Raw genomic sequence first — 24,483 nt, forward strand, 5'->3', positions numbered from 1 at the left:
TAAAAATATTCTCCCGCTTTGGTACGAGCAGATGGAAGCATTGCAAAGCGGAAGGGCAGTGCAGTAACCGCGTGGACATGTATTCAGGCACTACTTTTCTTCCTTAAATAGCAAATGTTTAAAAAAAAAATTTAAACTATCTATTCTAAACTAGAGATCACACCTCGCCACCTAGCGGCATCCACGCAAATAAGGGTCGGCGCTGTAGTGTGCGATAGGTGTCTGTTACTTGTGCTTTGTGAAACGGCATCTTTTTTTTGGCTGGTCCCAATGCCGCCTCACGAACAGGCAAGAAAACGAAAAAGGGAAGGTGGAAAGAGTTCTGCTGCATTCCATTTTTGCTATCCTACTTGCTGAAAAGCCCGCACACTGTATTTTGTCATTCCCCAGGTAAGCAGACGACTCTCCCCGGAGCACGTTATGGATAAAATCATAACAAAGAAGTGATTATGACCACGCTCGTTCAAACCATTTCATTCAGGATTTCTTCCTTCACAACAGTCGCCAACTTACCTTGTCATCACTAATTCAGTGTTGCATAATCGTTTTATGGTCATCCGGTTTCATTTTGTAGGCGCGCTGTCAATGACAGTTCGTCCTATAGCTTAAATAGTATCTCCAGGTACTTTTACGTTTTTGTAATTGATGGTTGCCCTCGACAACTAAGCCATGTGACTAACATTTCAGTGCGCTCGAGCGGCTGACAGTCTCTTGTTCAGAATGGCAGTATGTCAGAGCGGCGGTGCGTGCAGCATTGGGCCGGCATAGTGAAGAACATGCAGACGACAGGCTCGTTATAAGGGAAGAAGTAGGCAGCGTATTACTAGGTCATATTCTACGGAATTCTTTTTAGATCCTTGCATGTTTGGAACCTGCAAAAGAAAGTTGTAAAACTACCCACTCCATGTTCCGTTAGGTTCAGTTAAGGCGGAGCGGAGAGGAACTACAAAACCTACGCGCAGCCGCGACCGCGCAGCGCAAGGCGGTCTGTGGAGTCTGCGCTCTGCGCTGCCCGCTCGCGTGAGAGCGCGTGCCGGGCGCAGCCGCGCGTGCACGTGCAGCAGGAGAAAGAGGTGGAGGGAGAGCAGACGCGTGCAATGCCGGCGCTCTTCGCCAGTGGGGTTTCTCATGTTTGCCTTTTTCGGTTTCCCGGCTGACAGAGGCTGGTTGGAACGTTATTATTATTTTTTTTAATCTGTGCTTTCGAAAGCGTGAAATTATGGTAAACTGATAGACTTTCACCACTGCGCGCCACTTCAGGTCCTGAAAAACGATCACTGTGAACATTGTTTTCAAAGAGCGCTTGTTGGCAGGCTTTGAAACATAAAAAAAAAATAAATCATGAACACGGATTCACTACTCGAAGGCGAGGGGCAAGCGACATATATTTTGAGGGACCCGAGGCGGCACCTCTTGTGTTGTTGAGGTGTGGAAGAGTAAATAATAATGCGGAAACCCCGATGTCTGTTCATGTTCAGGTAATGAAAGGTCCAGCCTTCTCGTGGAGAATCATTGATACGCGTGTACACTGCGACAAGTGCTCCGGATGCTGGTTGGGGAGCTTCCTTTCCCTTTGTGACTGCTCACTTGAGGGGCCCTGTAAGGCCGCGGTGGTCTACTTGCAAATGTTTCGGCGCGCACACCGGAGAAAGCGCAGCAGGTGGAAAGTCCGAGCGGCTTTCAGACAGCGGCGCGGGATCCCGCCCACCGCGTTGCACATCCTCGCCACTGTAGACATGGGCGAAAAGGCACGCTGACTCACGCGTGCATCCCACCGCACTTGAATCTTTTCAGTAGGGAGATCTGGGGAAGGAGGAGCAAGCGGCGCTGTCTTTTCACCCATTAGTGGGTTTGGTGTTAGGTTGTGATGAGGAGATGTGAATTTTTAATGTCGTTTGTTTGTGGCTTGCGCGATTTGTCTGCGGCGGGTGAGCGACGAATACTTCCCGCACCGCACAAATCCCTCTCCAGAGCAGATGCCACTGCCTGGCGACAGCTCCAAAAGCACACGTTCCCGAACCTCTACGACAAACACATTTTCTTCCCCTCGCAGTACCCCTCGAGCTGCCAATCATGCGGCAACTCCAAACGGGAGAGAGCGCGCGCTCTTTCTTACGGCCTTCTCAATCGCCGCGTGAACAATGGGAATTTTTCTCCTTGAGTCACGCTCTCCACCGCCGCAAGGGGCGCGACCTGCTCACTGTTCGCCCCGCATCTGCTTCAGTGGCGGCGGGTGGCTTTTGCCTGGTTTCGCGCTGACGCCCGCGGGTTTCGTGGTGAGTGCAGCCCCTAAATGAAAGATTACAGAAGGTAGATGCTGCAGCGGCATCCTGTCAACGTGCTACACACGTGAATGGAGTATTTATATTAAAAAAACACTGTCGTTCAGCAAACGTTCGACAAGCATATGATATGTATTGCGGCATGGTATCTACTTCTGTTCATTTTAATCTGAATTTTTTCCCAAGCCTGTACTAGAAGATGAATAAAAAAAATGAATGAGCAGTGATCACATCGAAGCTTCTTCAAGGCAAACATAACAGCAACAATAGCAAAACCGTCTTTCAGCGCTAGATGAGAAACCATCGAGGTAACACCGAAGATGAAAATAATTTTGTCAATTATGCTAAGAAAGTGACAGACAGGAACGAAAGGCCAGCTCCTTATGTGCACAAACCGTCCAGAAAGATTTTGAGACAAATTTTCTAGCCGCATGTACCGTTTTGATGAATGAGTGCAATGTGTTAACTTTGAAGGACATTTTTTTTTTTGCTTGCCGCTCTTTTCAATTGTGCATATCTGTTTATGCCCATTTCCTTGATTAAATGCTGTTTTTTTTTATCACTGTATTAAGCTGACTACGACTGTTTACGTGTGCGTCAGTCGCGAGACTACGTATACATCTGCTGTCTTTCAACCTACTGATTTGTTTTAAACGAATCTAGAACAGCCCACTTCACTAGACAACTGAAATTTTAACTGTATGCGTAAATTTTTGTTCCTTACTCTGAATCTGAGACGTGCTATGAATTTTCGTCAGTGCCTCTTTTGCTCTAAACGAAAACGGCAGCGGTTGACAGAATATCCATCGAACAGGTTGCCATGCACTAGCGTCAGGTCGCGCTATATCTGCTTACAGCTTTCAAAGGCACACTGCATAAAATGGTACATATAGTTTTGTGAAAAATTTAGGGTCAAAAAGTGTTGATGTAAGTGCACCCGAAACTTCATTCGACCGTGCGCGACAGCACTGACGAAGGCGCGCGCGCTCTCGCGCACACGCGCGTTATTGACTATTTTATTGCTCATACACGATAAATCAGACGATGATTACGGCTTCTTCCTATAAGCCATAAGGGGTGAAATATCAGAACCTGCCGGTTGCAACCGATGCGGGCGGAGCGAAGAGCGAGCGCGCATTTCCCTTGCGCGTGAACGGCTGTAGCGGAGGAGCAGCAGTGGGGCGGTGGCGACCCCACCGAGGCGCGGCGGGCGGTGGAAACACCCCATTGGAGAGGCCGTAAGAGAAGAGAGAAACGCGCTCTCCCTCAAGTTTCGCCGCGCGACGGCAGCGCCGCATTCCTGGCACGGTGGCGAAATGTGAAACGATGGGGCTTCGCCGGAGCAGACGCTCCGCTAGATTCCTGTGCACGCGCGGCGATCGCGTTGCGTCTGGCGGTTATTTGGAGATACAAAAACGCTTCCGCTGATGCGGAACGGATGTACTAAGTAGCATTGTGTCATGGGAAGCCACAGTAGTAGGCGAAGCACCAAAATTCGAGGCTCACGTGTGAAACTTTGCAGATTCCTGTGGAAGCGTGTCCGCAAGACCTGTTTTCCAACACCATGACAGCGTTCTGAGAAGTCTCGCGTTCTTTGTGGAAACGAAAAGAGCCAATTTCCCCTTTCTTCGTAAACTCAGAAATGTTGACAGTTGACAAAGACGGCTTGGAGAGCCATCAAAAAAGTACAGTGGTTAAACACCATGCATAAAAAGTGAAGAGGATGGAAGATTATCCTGCTCGTCGCTCCCCGCGTGTCTAGTTTTGCCGATTTTTTGTGCTGTCTCCCTGCTTTGAGTGCTCTGAGAGCAATCAACAGATGTGACGTCCGCAATCGAGACTGATGTGTGAATGTGCCCTAAGTGTCCACAGCTGCCTTTTCATTTTTAGATTGACCAAGAAAATATCTAGGAACGAGGCCTTTTTTTTTTTTTTTTTCGGGGGTGGGGGCGGCGTTGGAAAATATGCCTTGCTGAGACGCTTTTACAGATTTTCGCAAATTGGCCAATAAGTTTACCAATTATTATTATTATTATTATTATTATTATTATTATTATTAACGAAGATATGTCGGAAGGGCAGTACAAAAGTGATCCTAGCTATGGCTCGACTAACACTACTCGCACGGAGCATCCCATTCGCGTCACAAGGTTCGTGAGTGCAAGCCAAATATTATCATAAATGAAGCGCAGCCGTTTAATAAGAACCGAAATAAAACACTGTGTAGTACAAGCTTGGATTTCACCTGCCTTCCGAGCCAGCGAGCCGGTTATATCGCGTGTAGCGCACGGAGCACGCATGTGCTTATGAGATTGCTAGCGTTCTTGTCTTTGATGAAACACCTCCTTCGGACTATATACTTATTCTTCTACTGCAAAATTTCCTTTGCTAACGTCGTAATAATAAAAAAACAAATCCGTATATAGATCGCATGCTACAGGCCAAAACGATGGTCAACGAGCGGGCCACTTTATTCCACAGTACTGATGGTACTTTAGCAGTTTTTAAAGATATTATGTACGACAATATAATTACAAAGCGGACTTACCTCGAGATGCATTCCTACCTTTTTGCTAACGTGGGACGCATTCACAATCAATATTTACTCATCCCCGTCTGTCGTCTGCTCTACAGTGCAGACGTGAATAAAAAGTTTCCCGCTTATATTAAAGTATCCTTCATGGAAGTACGCGTCAGGTTGCCCAATCAAGACGGAATGCGGGTTGCATGTCGCGGTGCGCCTGCGGGGGCGTGTCAATGCGCGTGCTCGTGCGAGAGAAAGCGCACGGCGCACGCCTTGAAGGCAGCGAGTGAGCCGGCGGCGTCCAGTGAGTGCTCGCGCGACAAAGCAGCGCGAGACGTCTACACGTGCGCAGAAGCGAGCGAGCGCAAGGAGAAAACGCACGGGATGCCTTGGTGGTGCCGCCGCGTTTATCCCCAGTTTCTATTTTTCTGTCAGAGACGGCGCTCCCTGTCAGGAGCAGCAGCGCCGCTCGACGGTGCTTTGGAAGCCTATACCACTCCATCCAGAAAGCTAGGGACCAAACCAAACAGCACTAGGTTCGATTCAACTAGGGAAGGAATAGGGACGGCTTGGAGTTGGGTTTGGCTAACTATTTACTCGCGGATCAGTTAGGGGAAATGAGGGGGCTCGTTATAATACACGAAGGAAAGAAGCCAACAGTCGGCGAGGCCAAGGAAAGCGTTGGGGATGGTACTTTGTTTTTTTTTTTGTTAATGTTTACTGCGATAATCACAGAAATTAGTATTGTAATCTGTTTAGGGGAAAGATAATTAAACACAAAGTAGAAGAAAAAACAACGTGCCGATGGTGGGAACCGAACCCACGACCTCCGAATATCGCGTCCGGTGCTCTTCCAACTGAGCTACATCGGCCGCTGTCCCCCCTGCAATTTGCTTGGGTATTTATGTTGTCTGTATACGAACCTTGAGAGTGTTCACCAGCGCGTGCATTCGAAAGCTGCAAGGCTTCCCGCCCATTTCCCACCCCACTGTCTCCTCTTGGGAAACTGCTCTCTCTAGCTTACGCCTGCAAGATCAGCGACGGCTGATCGAGCGGGCGCGCAGGATAGCAGCGGCTGCCGGCATCTATAGACTGAGGAGGCCGAGGCCGCTTGAAGAGGACTCGACCACCTATATACTCACCAGTACCCAATTATTGGGTTTAAATAAATATTTTTTCCTCCTCCTCCCACCGCGCGGACCTGGCCCTCTTCACTTCGCGTCATTGAGAAGGCCACGCGTGCAGCCCATATGGCTTCGAGAAATTTCCGAGTCTCTGAGATTCGGCGGCAGTTATTTGAGCGCGTGTCGCGCTGGCGGTAGCAGGCAGGTCCCGGCTTAGAGAAGTTTTAAAGAGTGCGATGAGCTCATGTTGCAGTTGGCGTGCCAGCTCGTACAGTTGTGCTTAGTTTTCGTTCAGTCTTTTGTCAAATGTAGTCACCTCTATGTCTTTTGTAAATAAGTTTTCTGCACTTCGTGTTTTTGTTATATAAAGTTAAGTTTCGTCTTGTTACTTCAAGTACGTCGTCCTTCGTCTCAGTGTGTGTGTGAACTACACGTCGCCCGCCAAACCGACCAGCACCTTGAAAAGGTGCAGAAGAATTGAAGAACACAAAGAACCTGGATTTTACTGGCCCATTCAACTCTTTGGGGACAGACGTTTTAGTCAACCCCCCGACAAAGTCAACGGAACTATAAACGTCATCTACGATGACCCGTTCGCTTCAGCAGGGTGACGACGACTACACATGGCGCCGTGGTGCCTGTGTTCGGCGCGTTTTTGACGTTTTCCTTACACTGGCACAAAACACAACACAAAATTAGCGGTGGTTTAGCTTGTGGTTAAACCTGTAATCATACTCTAGAGCTATCTGCATGGCTACGCATTGGTCATTGGTTCGGTTTGAAAGTAGACTGGTTTTGCACATGGTGGTTTACTCTATGGTTTCAGTTTTATTTATGCCATAGGGGGCACTTTTGAACACTGAAGTGCGATGAGGCGAAAGTCTTTATCGCGCGGTGGTCCGAAGCCCACCACTACGGCACCTCTTTCTCTCTGTTTCCATTCCCAACTTCGCGATGACGCGATAGCGTAAGCTACCAGCCGACATATAAAGCCCCGCTTTAACCGAGCCGTATGAACGTGCCTGCGTGGCCTAGGGATAACGTGAATGCAAGGGTCTTGGCAGACTGGTTCTGATATCACCCTCCCATATATGAAAGGAGAGGCCCGAGTTGGCAGCTCCTACCAAACGTAATGTCAGGAAGCCCTACATTCAGTTAGTGCTTAGCCATGTCAGCTGCCAGCTACCGCCTCCCACGACTTCTTTCTTCGCTCTTCGGACAGGTACGGCGAAACTGTGGTCAATGTAGCTCTCGCTACAAAAACGACCCTTTGGTTTTTACCTTGGTTTTTACCGACAACGGCCAGGGGAAGTTGGCTGCTGCGGCGCTGCTGTCCAAAATAAATGACCTATCTACCTTTAACTATCACTGGTTCCTAACGACCTGGGTCATTCGCCAGAAGCCGAGGCATGCCATTCCTGCGGCAGTTTTCTCTATCTCCACGAGACGAACAGCGAGGAAATGTCCGACGACCGTCCATGCAGACGGGGACATCTCTTTACGGAAATCTTTGTCTTCTTCGTTTTACAGCTGCTCTGTGCAATCCCTACTTCAGTTATCTCCTCTAGCGAGTGCGTAGTTTTGAGCTCCCGACGCAGGATCGCGTATGAGGATAGAAAGATTGACATATCTGTTGTTTGAGGCCGACTGGGTTCCGCGATGGCCGCTGCGGCACCGCCAGGGACAAACAGCGGTGCGTGATACGAGCGTAACGAAATAATTAAAAAAAAAAAAGCGGGGCCGACAACCACCTCGTTATCGTTTACCACACAAGCTTTGCTAAAAAGCGCACCGTCATTTCTTCTTGTTCTTGTTCTTCTTTTCTCTTTTTTTTTTTTTTTGCCCCCTTTGTTGGAACGTGACGGCTGGCAGAACGCGGCTGGAGGAGGAGAGCAACAACCGTGCGCGTGTGTAAACACTCTCTAGAATGCAGCGCGGAGCAGAAGACGCAGCCGCGGTGCATGGAGGTTTTGCCGATGTCTCCATTGAGGGCGCTGACGCACAGAGCTATGCAGCGCCCCCTGGTCCAGGTTGTCTTCCCTATTCGTTAATTACAGCTGAACAATTAATTTTTTTTTCATGCCTAGTCTTGGTTTCTCAGTGGTATATGGCATCTGCATACCTTGACGCCTCGGCGAAACGTGTTTTACTGTGCTGTGGAGTGATTTAGGGGAGAATTGGCGGTCAGGATCGAACCCGGGTACTCCGGCACAGTAGTCGGGCATCTTAACCGCTGTGCCATTGCGGCGAGGCATATCTACCACACATGAATAATAATATAATTGGTTCGCAGGAAAGCAAAGGCACAGTATCTGTCACACGTGTTCCGCGGACACTTGAGCCATGCCATAAGGGGAGTGAAAGCGGAAAGAGAGAAAGAGGATCTATAGTGGAGGGCTACGGGGTAATTTCGACCACCTGGAGATATTTAATGTGCACTGACATCGCACAGCACATGGATGCTCTTCGTTTCGGCTCCATCGAAATGCAGCCGGCGGCGGTCGGGATTGAACCCGGGTACTCCGGCATAGTGGCCGGGCATCTTAACTACTGCACCACTGGGCGGGGCAAACCACAGATGGCAAAAACTTTTTTTTTTTTTTTTGCGTGTTGAAGCGCTGCCTTCGGCAGTGTTGCTGCAAGTCTAACAATGTCTGTGGTTGCGTGATTTCTTTTCTGAGAGCATTTTAAGAGTCAATTGAGGAAAAGTCAATTGAGGAAGAAAAGTAGCCAGAATTTATTGAACAATGATCCAGTGCCCTAGATTTTATTGTGATGCCTTACTTGGCCAAAATTATGGGGGATATGCTTAAGCTCCGCTTTTAAGAGTATGGCGCGATGACTTAGGCTACCAGCCCACATATAAAGCCTCGCTTTAACCAAGCCGTATGAATGTGCCTGTGTGGTCTGGAGGTGACGTGAATGCAGCTGTCCTGACAGGCTGATTCTCATATCACTCCCCCATGTGAAAGGAGCTAGAGGCCAGAGTTTGCAGCTCCTGCCAAACATAATGCCAGGCAGACCTACATACAGTTAGTGCTTGGGCATGTCAGCTGCCAGATATGCCGTCTGCCAGCACTATGCTCGTAATTTTTCGCTCATAACGCAAACACCGGAAGACTGCCACCGACACCGGGTTTTTGGTGGACAGGGCCTTTAATGCTCTCGCGTTAAAAGAAAAAAGTTGATACAATAAAAAAAATTAGTAAAAAAATGCTGTCCATTTAAACCTTTTCTGGTTACCTAAATAAATAAACTTACTGTCGTATCAATTTCAATGCCTCTGGATTCTGTGGCACAGATATCGGAAGCGCGTTATGTTAACTGCTTACTCGAAGTAATACACATGCTTCAAACCATTGCCCACAGCCAGCAACTGCTGCTTTTATAAGTTGTATCAAACTAATTATTTTTATTTTGGTACACACGAGTTGTCAGGTTGACACAGCAAACCAGTGCAATCTTTGCTGCTGACGTCGCCTGCGTTGCCTACTGCAATGTGCTCGAAAGACCGGCACCACAGGTCGCCGCCTGGTGTGAAAGTGGGAATTTCCAAAAATGTTTCACCCCGCATGCGCACCTTGCGTAACAAGGTGTGGTTGCTTGGCGCCACTACAGACCTTGAGCCCCCATACTGAAGCTGTCATCTGTACCGTAGCGATAGGTTGAAAGGTGGAGGGAAGAAACCATGAACGGTGGCGGTCGAGGTCATGGTCAAAATTCTCCTCATCTGTCTACCAGGCGAGGGGATTCGAGACCTTCATCTGCATATCAGGGCGAAACAAAGGCAACATATTTTAAGAACGCTTAATCATTAGATGCCATATGGAAAAATCAGCCCCTGAAAAGGTATCGCACTGATTTTAAAGCATTGATGCCAGAGGAAATGGAACAATTCTCTAAATATTTTGTTATCCATCCCATGGCCAATGAACCAGTCGCCAACCTGTCTGCTTTTGCCATTGCAAAAAATTCTCGAGAACTATGTAGGCGAAAAAACAAAGAAATGGAGATCTCCTTGTACAAACCAACACCAAAAATCAAAGTGACAATCTGCTGTCCTTGCAACACCTTGCCGAGTTGAGTGCGCTGGTAACCCCTCATCGCACCCTCAACCACACAAAAGAAGTCATTTCAGAGTATGAGCTCCTACATCATACTGATGCAGAAATCAAAGAACTCGCTGGTCAAGGCGTAATAGCAGCATTCCAAATTACCATCAGGAGGAACAACACAGAAATAACGAAACACATCATACTAACATTCAACAGTACAAATCTGCCAGAATCTATCTATACCGCCTACCTTAACTGCAAAGTCCACCCCTACATTCCGAACCCACGAGGGTGTTTCAAGTGCGGGCACTTTAGGCACAGCTCATTGGCTTGCCGTAGCAAACCTACTTGTGTCACGTGCAGAGACAACAAGCACACCAAAGACAGATGTGAGTGCACAGCTAAATTTGTCAAATGCAGCTTTCCACATGGCGAGTACTCCAGGTCGTGCCCCATCTGGAAAATTGAAAAAGTAATAATCAGCTTGAAAACCACAGAGAACTTATCATACTCATGAAAACAACACTCCTTACAGCTGAAGGGTACATACTCTGAAGTGGGGACACGTAGACCGCCATCAGCTTCAGTTTCAGTCTGGTCATAGGCCAATCTACTGGATCTAATGTCGACATCCAAGTTCCCATTATCTTCACTAAAGCCAGTGACACACAGACCAAAGGGCTAAATTATTCGCGAGACGAGCACACGATTAATATCAGAGGCCTGCAATTGCTGTCTTCGGTGTCGACCTCTTTGGTGGCAGGCAACGAGAACAGCCCTGCTGAACTGTACCTGTTGCCCCAAACCACAAAGAAAACAGCTGCTGAGCTAGAAGACTCTGCTGTTGTAGCAGAGCCAGGCACAGCCGCACCACCGAGAAAGGCACATGCGAAGGCCACAGGCCATTGTGACCAAGCAGCATCCTCTTGGCGAGAGTCTGCCAACATCCAAAACACATACAAGGCCAGGGCCAGAGTGCGGTGTGTCCGTAGAAATACAGAAAGAACCTCACTGCAAGAATATGTCTCTTCTATAAACAGCTCTATACCATCAAAGAAGTTGTGGAAACAGGTCCGAAAGTTCGCAGGAAATTACACCCCTTACACGTATCCTATGTTGATGGTACCCGGAATACAAACAACGCTAGAAGAACAAGGTAACATTTTAGTCGAGCATTTTGCAGAAGTATCAAGTTTATCTAACTACTACACGCACACATTCCAAAAGCATAAAACAATAGCAGAAAAACAAAAGCTTCCTTCCGGAGCAGGTTTGCATGAGGACCACTACCAGCTTTTCACAATACACGAACTAAACAGTGTTAACCTCAGGAAAGAAAACAGCACCTGGGCCCGCATTCAGAGTTTGCGTCATTATCAAAAGTGTCACTCTCTCTCAAGTTATCTGATTGGTGGAGACACCAGAACCGGATGTTGGCACTATGGAACTGGATGTTGTGACATCCTATTTCGGCACTTTCACCAATCAGATGACTTGAGGCCAGGGAGATAGCGATATTTTCGACAATGACGCAAACTCTGAATACGGGCCCAGGCCCTGATAATGTGCACTATGCAACGCTCTCCCATCTCTCATAGGCTGCCATAGAGGCAATGATGAAATTCTTTAACAAAATTTGGATGCCTGGAAAAGTACCGGAAGCATAGAAAAAGGCCATAATAGTACCCTTTCTGGAACCAGGTGAACCCCCCACAAATCCTAACAGTTACAGGCCAATAGCCCTTACCAGCTGTATTGCAAAATCCTTTGAAAGCATTGTAAACACCCAACTCGCGTTTGTTCTGGAAAGGCGAGAACTTCTGGATGCAGATCAGTGTGGCTCTAAAAAATCATGTTCTACAACTGATCATCTTGTCCATCTTAAAAACACAATTCGGGAAACGTTCAGCAACGGGCAACACTGCATCAGGGTCTTCTTCGACTTGGAGAAGGCGTACGACACCACTTGAAGGTTCGGTATCCTTCACAGCTTGACAGATCTAGGCATCTGTGGCAGGATGCTGAACTGCCTGAATGACTTCCTGATTAATCGTACATTTCAAGTCCATTTAGACACAGTTTTGTCCATAACCTTTACACAAGAGGATGGTGTACCACAGGAGTGCATTCTAAGCTCAACACTTCATAGTAAACATGAACTCATTAGCTAGAGTAATCCCAAAGTCCATAATGTATTCCGTTTATGTAGATGACCTGCAAATAGCATGCACTTCCTCCAACATATCACTTGTGAGAGACAAATACAAATGACATTAAATAAGCTATCTACCTGGGTAGACAGCTATGAATTTAAGTTTCCCCCCAAAAAAACAGTAGCTGTTGTGTTTTCATTGAGACGAGGCCTACAGATCGATCCCACGCTATATATGAATCAAACCATACTACCAGCGAAACAAGAGCATCAATTTTTAGGTATCACATTTTACAGAAAAGTTACATGTCTGCACCATATAAACTGCCTAAAAAAAAAAGCAGCCCTAGCCCTTAACGTCCTAAACGTGCTGTCACGAAAACAGGGGGGAGGGGTCCGACTGATCATGCCTTTTACAGATATATCTCTATGTGGTGTGCTCCAAGTTGGACTATGGATGCATAGTCCTACCATCCTACTTCAAATAACTAGATCCCATACATAATATTGGTTTACGGTTATCATCTGGTGCGTATCGAACATCTCCAATAGCCAGCCTTTATATAGAACAAATGAATCTGCCCTAGAAGATGGAAGAACCGCACTAACATGTACATACATCCTTAAAATCTGCTCTCAGCCAAAACATCTTTGTTATTCAGTAGTCACGAAATGTCCATCTAGAACAATCTTCAACAACAAGCCCCTTGTTGATTAAGCCGTTGCTCATCCATTTTGAACTTGCTCATCCGTTTGAGCTCATCCGTTGCTCATCCAGGACTTAGACATAATAAATGAAAGACCAAGTATTGCCCCAAGGCATAAACCACTCCCACCACTTCCCCACAGTTTTTGACCTCACACTAACGCAATTTCAGAAAACAAAAACACCATATGAGCATAAATTACAAGAATAGTACCTGACACTAAAAGAAAAATACAGAAGTTACATTGCGTTATATACAGATTGCTCAAAAACTAAAGACTATGTTGGTAGTGCAATAGTACAGGACAAAACAGAGGAAATAACATGACTGCCTCTGTGTGCATCAATTTTTACTGGCGAATGCTGCACTGTTTGTGTTGCTGTGGCGAAAATTATTGATGAGAACATCAAAAGTACAACATGAAAAAAATGTCATCACTGCAATTAACTCCAAAAATGCTGTTAGACCATTAATAGAAAGCATTATGCATAACATAGTAAAGATACATGAAAACATACTATGCTACCTACTATGGGTGCCCAGTCACTTTGGGATTAGGGGCAATGAAGGAGCAGATATATGCGCTGCATGGGCAAAAAAATGTGCAAATAAAACTAATCAACATGCCACACACAGATTGCATGAAGTTAGTGTGCAGCAAACAGAGGACAATAGCAATCATGTCAACATCAGAAACAATTCATTGAGGTAATTTTATGTCATTTACACATAGGACACACGCACATCTCCCATAATTTCCTACTAACAAAACAAGACAAACCTGTGTGTGAAATGTGTGGCAATGAGATCACAGTTAATCACATTTTAATGTGGTCACAACTCGAGACGCTGATAGGCGGATACAGGTTAAGAAAAAAGCAGCATCCAGCTATCATAGGGCCCCCAAACCAATAGTTGCCGAGCTATACCATGATGTCACAGCTGACCGCCTTGCACCTACGGGTAGCGCTTGGAACGTGGTTTCTTCGAGTGAGTCCGTGCTGGCAAATAGCTCCTAAATGCTTCGTGAGTTCCAGCAAATATACATGCATTTACTCAGTTCTATCAATAGTCGTTTGCTTCTCGGAGTACAACAGGTAAGAGGCCGAATTCTGAAGGTGAATTTCAGCACAGTCGAGTTTTCACGAAACCGCTTTGTTCTGTGTTTCACTGCATCTTTTTTCTGCCATGGGGCCGTATGAGGTGGCATCAGAATGCGTTTCATCCTTCTCAAGTGAGAATTATGGAGAGTTAAAGTCCACGCCTCGCAAGTGGTACGAGAAGAATAAGAGCGGCCGCATCATCTACAGTTGCGGATGGGAGATGACCTGAAATGCGCATGTTCGCTTGAGGTATTAGGACCCGGGTCATAGCATGGAAGAAACGTGCTCTGTAGTGAGTGACCTTCTTGGAGTCAGCGTGGCTTTGGTGATGGATGTCAAAAAGAAGGTGAAGGAAAACGATGGAAAAGTTACAACGCCCTCCCTGAAGCGCCCACGAAACGTAGGCAAGAGACGACACACGGACGTGTATGACGACTTTACGAAGTGCACATTGCGGTCTTGTGTACATCGTTTTTTTTCGCTGTAATGAGATCCCAACGGTGAAGAAGATTGCTGCCGATTTCAATGCTAGCGACGACGTTACTTCCCTAAAGCCATGGACTGTGCACCGACTGCTCCATGATATAGGATTCAGGAGTGAGAAGAGGAGCGGGACTCTCGGCTGATCGAGCGGGATGACATCGTCGAGTGGCAGCAAAGATGCCTGCATGACATCGTGATGTACAGGAAGGAAGGCCGGAGAATATCTTTCCTAGACAAAACGTGGGTAAATGCAGGACACACTCTTTCAGCTGTGTGGATAGACACCAGGGCTGGGCAAGATACTTCAAAGAGCATCTTTGATACTGATACTCGATACCCTGAAAAATTTCATCTCCGATACTGATACAAATACAGAACCGAAATAGATTTTTGATACAGATACTCCTGTATCGTCAATAATCCGATACATCTCTAAACTCGGCGGTAATATTATTAGCGAAATTCGGAAATTATACCGTGCTTTCTGGAACCTTCAGTGTATTCTTATAAGCAGCTTTTTTTTAAAGGTCTGAGAGGAATGCGACAGCACGGCATTATTGAAGCTCCGCTGTCTGGGCACCTGGCTTTGTCACAGCTTCACATTGTCCTGAAGCCTTAGTTATAATAAAGCGATTGCTTCCACAAGCAGCCTAGTGAAAACTTTCATCATTTTAACCGACCTGGGATCACCTAGCTACATAGAAATAAATAAGTCTGGAAATTTTTCCATTGCTTTTCATTCATGTACTACACGTTACTCACCTGGTGTTCCCTCCGACTTCTCTGTGTTAAAATGTGCCTAGGTGCATGCGCTTGGGGAACTGAGCAGTTATTTCGCGATTAATGTGATAACAGACTTTTGAAGCTGTGCTTTCTTTGCTAAAAGCTAGAGGACATCAACAAAAATAAAATGGCTGAACATTTTTATTTGTTCCAAAAGAACTCCGTGATGTAGGCATGCGCATGACACATGACAAAGACTACATAAGTAGACGACCATGCAGCACTGTTGTTTGATGATTTCTTTTATCACCAGATAAAAGTGAAGCATAGCTGCATCGTCTCGAGGATCCTGGAGTTTAAGAAAGTCGAGTTTCACTAGCGTCACTTGAGAACTCCGGCTGGTTGTAGATAATAGATAGAAGTGTTCTTTTTTTTGGGGTGGCTAAATGATGCCAATCAATTAACATATTTTCAAAGAAATTGAAACAGTTCTTGCTTCACGGCACAAGGGTACCTTGGAAAATTTATTCAAACTTTGCTAAAATGTTTTTGGGAAATACATTGTTTGAGAACGCATAAATTCTTATTCATACCTATGTATTGGAAAAGTGCATTTATATAGCTTTCACGACATGCATTTCATAAAACATTTAGACGTAATAGTATTTACAGAAAAAGCCTAGTGGAAGCCCAGGATCTTCCCGGCTCAGTTACAAAGAACGAGTTTGTGTCGAATCAAATGATGTCGACTACAAGAACGGCTGTTAGCCAACTGCATCATGGGCAACGGAGGCCTTAGAAGCGCTTGTCCTTGCCGCCAAGTAAAGCCAACATGCAGGTCACAGGGGTTTGGAAAGATAGGCTCGTGCATAAGTTACTGCATTCTCAGCTAAGCCCGCTGCTCGACGAGAATCAGATGCCTCAGAGACGGACAAGGGGCTGATAGCAAAGGGGGGGAAAGTGGCAAGGGGTACAGCAGTAAGCGTGGTCCCTACTGCGCGTTTGCCTTTTGTTTTTGTTGTCGCTTTTGTTCCTGCATTTCTGTGTGTCTGTTAGCGGCTTCGTAGTATGCACACAGTAATCACAAGTAAATCTCATGAACACCTACTTGCCATTGACTCCTTCAGTTTTAAAGCAAAGAAATATGGATAGGTCTGTGCGGCTGAGGAGACAGGGCCTTTGTTGTAAAACCTGAGCAGGAGGGAACTCGGGCGGTGGTATAAGCCGAACTGCCTCCCGGCTTGTACTGTCTGATGTCTGATTCACAGCGGCTTCAGTATTTGCAGAGTTCTGCTTCTTTTTTTAGAGTATCGAGTATCTTTAAAATACATGATACACTAAAAAAGTATTTTCGATACCGATGCTCCGATACTTTCAGTTTCAGCACGCGATACCTAATACCACCAATACAGATACACAAAATGTATCTAGAGATAGTATCGAAGATACATGCATCTTCGATACTGCCCATGGCTGATAGACACGATTGTTGCTTCCCACTGCGAAGCATTCATGCGTGGTCTGAAGCAGCCGTCAGGAAAGGGGCAGCGCCTGATCGTGACGCATATCAGCAACGAGGGTGGCTTCGTTGACGGTTGCTTGGACGTCTTTCCCGGTAAGAAGACCACCGACTACCATGAGGAGATGAACGGCACGGGCTTCGAGAGGAGGTTTCATGCTTTTTTGGAGAAATTGCCACAAGGTAGTGTTATTGTAATGGACAATGCCTCGTATCACTCACGGTTGGAAGAAGCAGTGCCTACACCTGTTTCTCGCAAGGAAGTAGTGCAGGATTGGCTGACATCGAAAGGGATTATTTGGCAACAGAAAATGCTCAAAAAGGAGCTCCTGAACATTGTGGTAAAGCACCAATACATGAAGTATTGTGTTGACAGTGCAGCCGAAAGGGTAGGATGCGTTGTGCTGCGGCTTCCACCCTACCACTGTGAGTTCAACTGGTTCAACCCAATCGAGCTCATATGGGCTCAGATGAAGCGCGGTGTGGCAGCCAGGAATGCCACATTTAAGCTGGCAGATGTAGAGGTTCTCCTTTGAGAAGAAGCCTCCAAGGTGACAGCAGAACACTGGGCAAATGCTATCAGGCATGTCATCGACATTGAAAAAAAAGTTTACAAAAGACACAAGTGGCAGTGCACATGTCCAGCCGATCATCGTCCATCTCGCTGAAGACGACATGGACTCCAAAAGTGATGTCTGGAGTAAAGCCCCTTGTAGACTTGTAGAGCTAACACCTATACACCAGTGTCCTTCCTACAAGTATTGGAACTCCATTGCTCCACTGCTGACTTTGCTACTGTTGAAAAAAACTAATTTGCTGTGATTAACTCAACAGTGCATACCGTGTAGCTCGCTCTGCCATGATCGCCTTCTGATGTAGCAGTGACCATGGCAAAAGCTGCTTCAGTGTTTCATTCACGATCTCATTTGCTGTGATCATTACGGGGTAAAATAGGCAAACTTAATGTCATTTTCAGTGGCTTTAGTTCCCTTCAAGAAGTGCCACATTGATTGTGTGGACAGTAAAGGCGTTCAATATACTGCGATAGAGCTCAGCTCACCCGGGCAAACAACTAGCCTCACTATTCTTAACATATACAGAAACACCAAAGATAAAGGCAGATCTATTCCGGAAATTCTTGGCTCCTTTTGCACCTCACAACTCCTTGTGGTGGGGAACTTTAATGCATGCTACACGCACTGGGGATACACCTCAGATGCACCCAAAGGTAACCTCATACCTACCGCAGTGGCTGATTATAACCTCAGCATGATCACAAACCCTACCGTACCCACTCGTATCGGCACAAGTGTCACCCGTGATACCACACCGGATCTTACATGGGCCACATCGGACTTAACTGTTAAATCTCATATGGTGTTACAAGACAGCCTTGGGAGTGACCACTTCCCAGTCTCCACTACTATTGCTTACGATTACAAGATTTTCAGCCCTCGTTCACACCTTCTGACTGACTGAGATAAATTTCGCTCATACTTGGCATCTGATTCTATCGAAGTTCGTATGGTCACTGACTGGACAGACTGCCTGGTGGAGGGATATCCAGGCGAACAGCAAACGCATTAAAAATACGTTTACTGCACCGCAGGTTGATCCGCACCTGGCTCATCTATGGGAGGCCGGACAGGGACTTCTCAAGTGCTGGCGCCACCAGTGACACAATTGTGAATTGAGACTTTGCATAGCCGCTCTCACTCGTGAGGCAGAAGCCTGAGCAAACTGGGCAACCTTTTGTAACAACCTCAAGGGCACATTAAGCACTAAACGCATGTGGGCCCTCCTACACGCTCTCTCAAGTCCAACAACCACTAAATCACAGACACAAATAAACACACAACGTCTAATACAACTAGAACTCCAAAAAGGCACCAACATAATTGGTCAACTACGGGACACCTATATACCCACATCCCTTCAGTCAGCAGATCCACCAAGTCCACCTCCGCCTAATCCTGAACTTGATGCCGACATCACTTTAAGTGAAGTTTGCCGAGCACTTTTTAGTATTCGCCGTTCTACGGCGCCAAGACCGGATGGCATAACGCACTACTCAATCTGGATGAAGTCTCCCTCCAAGAACTCACGGAACTCTATAACAACCACTGGCATTCTGGGACGCTCCCATCAGCCTGGACCCACACCAGTATGCGATTTATGCCCAAACTGGGCAAGACCCTCGCCCTTCAATACCTCCGCCCCATCTCCTTAACGAGCTGTGTCTGCAAGCTCTTCGAGCATGTCATTCTCAATCGCCTGCAACCGTTCCTAGAAACAACAGGCTTTCTCTCCCATGTTCAATTTGGCTTCCGCCCAAACCTCTCGGCGCAGGACGTACTTCTCGCTCTTAAAGAGTCTTTGCGCGCACTATACTGGCCCTGGATATTCACAAGGCATTCGATACGATAAGCCATGACCATATCCTGACGACATTAGCCACCCTGGGCTGCACCACGCTCATATGGCAATATTATGTTCGGGCCTTCCTTCAAGGACGCACGGCACAACTTTACCTTGGGGATATTGTCTCTCAGCCTTTCCCCTTGCCTAACCGGGGAACCCCTCAAGGGGCGGTCCTATCACCGCTACTTTTTAACGTGGCCCACCATTAACAAAGGCCCTTGCTGATATCCCAGAGCTCCATACAGCCATGTACGCAGATGATATAACCCTCTGGACAACGGGCGAATCCCTAGGACAGCCCAGGATATCTTGCAGTCTGCCATAGACATCACCGCCACCTATCTAAACAACACAGGCCTTTGCTGCTCGCCAACTACATCGAAACTATTGCAGCTGGAACACCTACCCGGGAATCCCCCCATTGAACTTCACATGTACGGAAATCCAGTGCCCATTGTGTCTCAGGTGAAAAGCCTCAGCCTTCTCATTAATAATGCACTTGATGCAACTGCCGCCCTTCATCTCTTGCAAAGACAAACCAAACAGGTTGCTGGACTAATCAGGTGCGTGGCAGCGTGCAACCATGGGCTGTCTGAACGGGAGACACTCAATATGACCAATGCATTAATCATTAGCCAAATTACATACCACCTCCCATACCATATGCACACTCAGCGCCAGACAGAGCAGGCGGACATCCTAATACGCACGGCTGTCACCTCCGCCCTACGTCTTCCACTGACTGTTAGCACAGAACGTCTGCTGGCCACTAGTGCTCACAATACCGTGAACGAATTAATAGAGGCTCAACGCACCAACCAATTAGTCCGCCTGAGTCGCACGGATACAGGACAAGGCCTAGTGCGACAACTCCATCCCAATCTACCCATCCCCACCCCAGCAAGTCCTACACCTTTCATGATCTCTTGCGCACACAGGATCACATATACTAGAAGCCCCTACCGCGTAGTATGGGCCCTTTATCACGGTAGGCGCAAGGTTCGAGCCAGCTATTACACCAAAAGATACAGCAACCATTTCGATATCTTTATGTCGACGCGGCAAAGAATTCTAAAGTACGATTTTTCACTGCAGTTGCACCTTACGAAGATGGCAGAGTGGGGGCCGCTGCCACTATCTGAACTAATTTGCCTACAGAGGCTGAAGGAGCCGCCATCGCACTTGCACTGGCCCACTCTATCATTGTCAAAGACATAACCGAAATTTGCACTGATTCTCAGGCTGCATACCGCCGCTACCTAAACGGCGTGGTGACAACGGCCACCCATTATATTCTTGCCACAGCCACCTCTCTCGACCAAATAGCTAATCTGACATGGATCCCTGGGCATGCCTTGATCCCCGGTAATGAGCACATTCGTGCAGTGGCCTGAGAACTCTCTTCCCGGGCCCCGGATGATTAGGCACCCAACCCTGCGCAAGAGGCAACATTGGTCCTTTCTACACATCATCAAATCACCACATTCCACAAACACAGCCGCATGACACCTTGTCATCCTTATCCAGTGCCACATGGCGACGATTGCAGACGGGTTGCTTCATTTCCCCCTACAGTCTCTCATGCTTTCACCTCGGCTTGCCCCCTCACTGTGACACCTGTGGCGTGCCCAAATCCACATTTTTCCACTACGTGTGGGAATGTCCTTCCTCCCAGGCAGCAACCCCACATCCCCCATCCCACTTATTCTTCCTGGGAGACTGCATTGCGGACCGCTCAGCCTGCCGGCCAGAAATGGCTGGTGGATCGGGCTCTATGTGAAGCGCAAGCCCCTGGACTCCTGGGCTAGTAGGGGACTACTCTGGAAGGCTAATTTTTTTTTATGTAATAAAGTTGATTACATCCATCCATAGGGAAGAAAAGTGTCATTCAAAATTAGTCATTTTCTGGAAATACACTGTACATGAAGGCACAAACTGATGGGCTAGTTTTGCAATGTGGACATGAAACAGGGTAAAGGCTGCTACACCTGTCCATCTGTGACAAATTTCTGGTAATGACATGCAAACTCTGGGCCAACATATTGGATACAGTGCTAACATCTTCTGAAACCACAAGATGTACGCATAGTCCCCGTACCGACCTACCCAAAGAGAAGCATTTGATGAACCTGCTTTTTTTAATCTGGAAATTAGATTTAGTGTCATGCTTGCAGTGTGCTCTGTAGCAGGTCTGTGCACCGACAGCAAGCGCACAGTTGCTCTGGGCTCCACAACACTGGCTTTGTTCCAAACTTTTTCTGGAAATAAGGCCACGCTGTCACTCTATAGATATTTTCTCCACAGAGAGAGATTACTCCTCTCCTGTACAGCATGAGGTTTGCCAGACTCACTTAGAAGTTAATGCAATCTGCAGCGAGTGACACTAAAGTTTATCATGTGACACTGTGCAAATGGCATCAAAGGCCAGTGGAGCTCGTTGAAAGTGATGCTAAATTTGCCCATGTTATGGTATAAATGAAAGATGCATGTCTGTGTAGCTGGCTAACCCAAAATTGTCTTCTGGCACATTGAGGGTTAAAAAAGACCTCCTTCAATGTTTCAAGCCAAATGTGTCTTCTGACACATCAGAGAGGACGAGAACAGTTGCTTCAGGGTTCCATATCTGATCAATTTTGCAGTCCTGATAGCATGTGTGGTGCAGAAGTCAATCTGCCATTTGCATGGCTAGCTGGCTTCTAATACAGGAGTTGGCATGTGCCAGCTTTATAGCTTTTTCTTAGCCTTGAGTGACGACAAAGATCCCAGGGCAGCACTGCAGAACTTAGAATGGGTAACTTAATTTGCACATTTTTGTCATGTACAGGGCACCTCTGACCCATCTATTTTTTTTTTAAAGCAAGTCACCTTCTACTCGTTGGACTGGCGTCTGCTTAATGAAACATGTGGTGGCCTTGACCTGTGTATCACATTGGTCTTTCAAGCTCTATAACTGTTAAAATAATTCAGCAACACCATGCCATTAAAAACTTCTTCAGGCTCTCTCGTCCAATGTATGCATCCAGTCAGCACATAGGGAGGGTGTTGTTCACATTAACAGTATGTTGGTGAATATTGGCGCCACAAGGTGTAAACTGCATGTAGTGCAGTGTGCAAACCTTCACCATGTCTGCTACTGGCATGTACCGGCGTTACGCTGCGCCCGAAAATGAAGTGGCCCACTCTCTTGGTGCTGATTACACCTGATTGTGTGCCACAAGGTCCATCGTAGCGGCAGAGTCTCTCTGAGCCCCCTGAATAAAAGCATACCTACAGTAGCACAAATGCCTCGTATTGCTAATTGTGGAGGATCATTTTTCACCATGGTCTATGACATACACAGATGCTGTCTGCACTCATCCTCTTAATAAAGCTGGTATTCCTTCACTATGGTGTTCTCATAAACTTTGATTGTTAAACTCCTTTCCTCCGCTTTGGCATGTTAAACCATGTGAAACCAAACCAGAATACAATAGTGTGCAAGCATGTTCTGCACAGTATCGACAACACTGAACGAGTGCTCTACTTTCGGCCTCTAGTACCAGGTTTCAGTAACATGTACAAATTAGACTGACAGAAGAGAAAACTTACAAAGGACCATATTCTTATACAGCAGTGAGAATGGCAGAAATACTGAAGGGTGCACTTCTTTGTCTAGAATGCTATAATTAGTTTCATAGCTTGTGTTCATGCAGGCGGCCATGCCAGCAAAGCTTCTCCGAGAGCTCCTCAGACGACAGAAACACAGGGCAGGTAGCCTTTAAAGGCACTGCTAAAGAACATATTCTAGGCACTGCTGCAAGAATTGGTGTGGCGCTTAATGTGAATGATTATGTGCTGTAGACTTTCAGTGCTACAATTTATTGCTTGACATGCATTTTTGCAGCTGTCTGTACCAATGAAATGTAATTGGTGAAATGCTAACGCATAATGTCACTGAAGCACACTTGTGATGCACAACTGAAATGATGTAGGTGAATTTATAGCATTTGAAAATCGTCTGAAAATCTTTTATTTGGATACAGCTATACACTTGAACAAATCCAAAGTCCATTTCATTCATAAAGTACCCCTTCTCAGAAGTAACAAATTAGCACCTGCCTATCACAGAGTAAACAGAAGTGAGGAAAGAAACCTACAAATTAAGTTAACACATCATATAACAGTGTTATGGTAGCACATAACCGAGTCGCACAAGAGAGAAAAACCGTCTCGAAACTGACCGGGCAGCATGTCTGCATTCACAATAAAAAAGCGCAGATTTTGTTTCGTATTATTGGCGCTTTTTGATAACGTACAGATTTAAGAAACAAAGTAAATAAACATTAGCAAAACTGAATCACAATGCGCCCGGGACAGCTTTCAGGCAAATAGGTTGGTATATGCTCCAAAAGGGCATGCTGTGCTTGACGCTTCATTTACATTTCTCTCCGTTCATCTCATAACCCTTTCTTGCTTTACCGTCGTGCGCTGCTCACCCACCGAATATCAAACACGGGCGCATTCACCGATAAATAACAACCAGCAGTTGCCATCACCTGTCGCGCTCGCTGGTGCGATAAGAAAATGGGCAGCAACGTATTTTCACAGACACCGGAGGAATGAAACGGGAGCCCGATCAACTGGCACAGCTCACGCACAAGAAAAGCACGTCCTCGGAGGGCGATTACCACCGCTGTGTGGCACGCAACGTTCTTAATCACCGATGAACGACGCAAATATCACAGCAAATAGCGGCGGTCCTTATGTCTGCATGTGCTTCTTCTGTTTTGTTCCCTGCTCTGATGCCTTCTTTCAAGATGCTAGACCAACTAGCTCAACGTTCTACTCTATTATTGTAAAGAAATACTACAGCGATGGCTGTCACCCCGCACGCAAATACCTATACACAACCCACAAAACACGGTTTTCGCCGAATCCCACCTTGGAATGTCAGTACACAGCACTGACGTTTGACTACGTGCGCATCTATCTGATCTGGCGGCACCATGTAGGAAGGATTTTTTCTTTCCAGTTACCCTATTTTCCTTCCTCCATGGGCGGCACCGACAGACGGACGCGGCAACCGCAGGCGGCCATTTTGGTAAAAGTCTGCGAGACCACACACGTTCTTTTGTTGTTGCTTTTTTGTTTTTCTTTTCCCATGTGTTTCGCGACATCACACATTTGTAGCGATGCCATTAGCTGGAGGGCGATCGTCTGTTTCTTAACCTACTGCGTTTCGTGCATGATAGCCGCAGTTGCTTATGAGTATATTATGAGCCATAAAAATTCTATATAGCTAACAATATCACTCGTTTTTATGTATTGTACGCGGCATGAACTTCAATGGCATGTGTGCTATAATGCACACATTTGATATAGTAACTTTCTGAATCTCCTTTCAGGAACCA

The 24,483-nt window shown here is 46.5% G+C and overlaps 1 protein-coding gene and 1 pseudogene across 1 annotated transcript in view; both read left to right on the top strand.

Moving 5' to 3' along the window:
* The window catches only part of LOC146201803 (uncharacterized), a 32,077-nt pseudogene extending 10,481 nt beyond the window's left edge, over positions 1-21,596 (top strand).
* The window catches only part of Kua (Plasmanylethanolamine desaturase Kua), a 542,303-nt gene that overhangs the window by 85,696 nt on the left and 432,124 nt on the right, over positions 1-24,483 (top strand). The window lies entirely within an intron of this gene.

Source organism: Amblyomma maculatum, chromosome 1 (genome assembly GCF_055883805.1).
Source record: "Amblyomma maculatum isolate TAMU_Amacu chromosome 1, ASM5588380v1, whole genome shotgun sequence".
NCBI lineage: Eukaryota > Metazoa > Arthropoda > Arachnida > Ixodida > Ixodidae > Amblyomma > Amblyomma maculatum.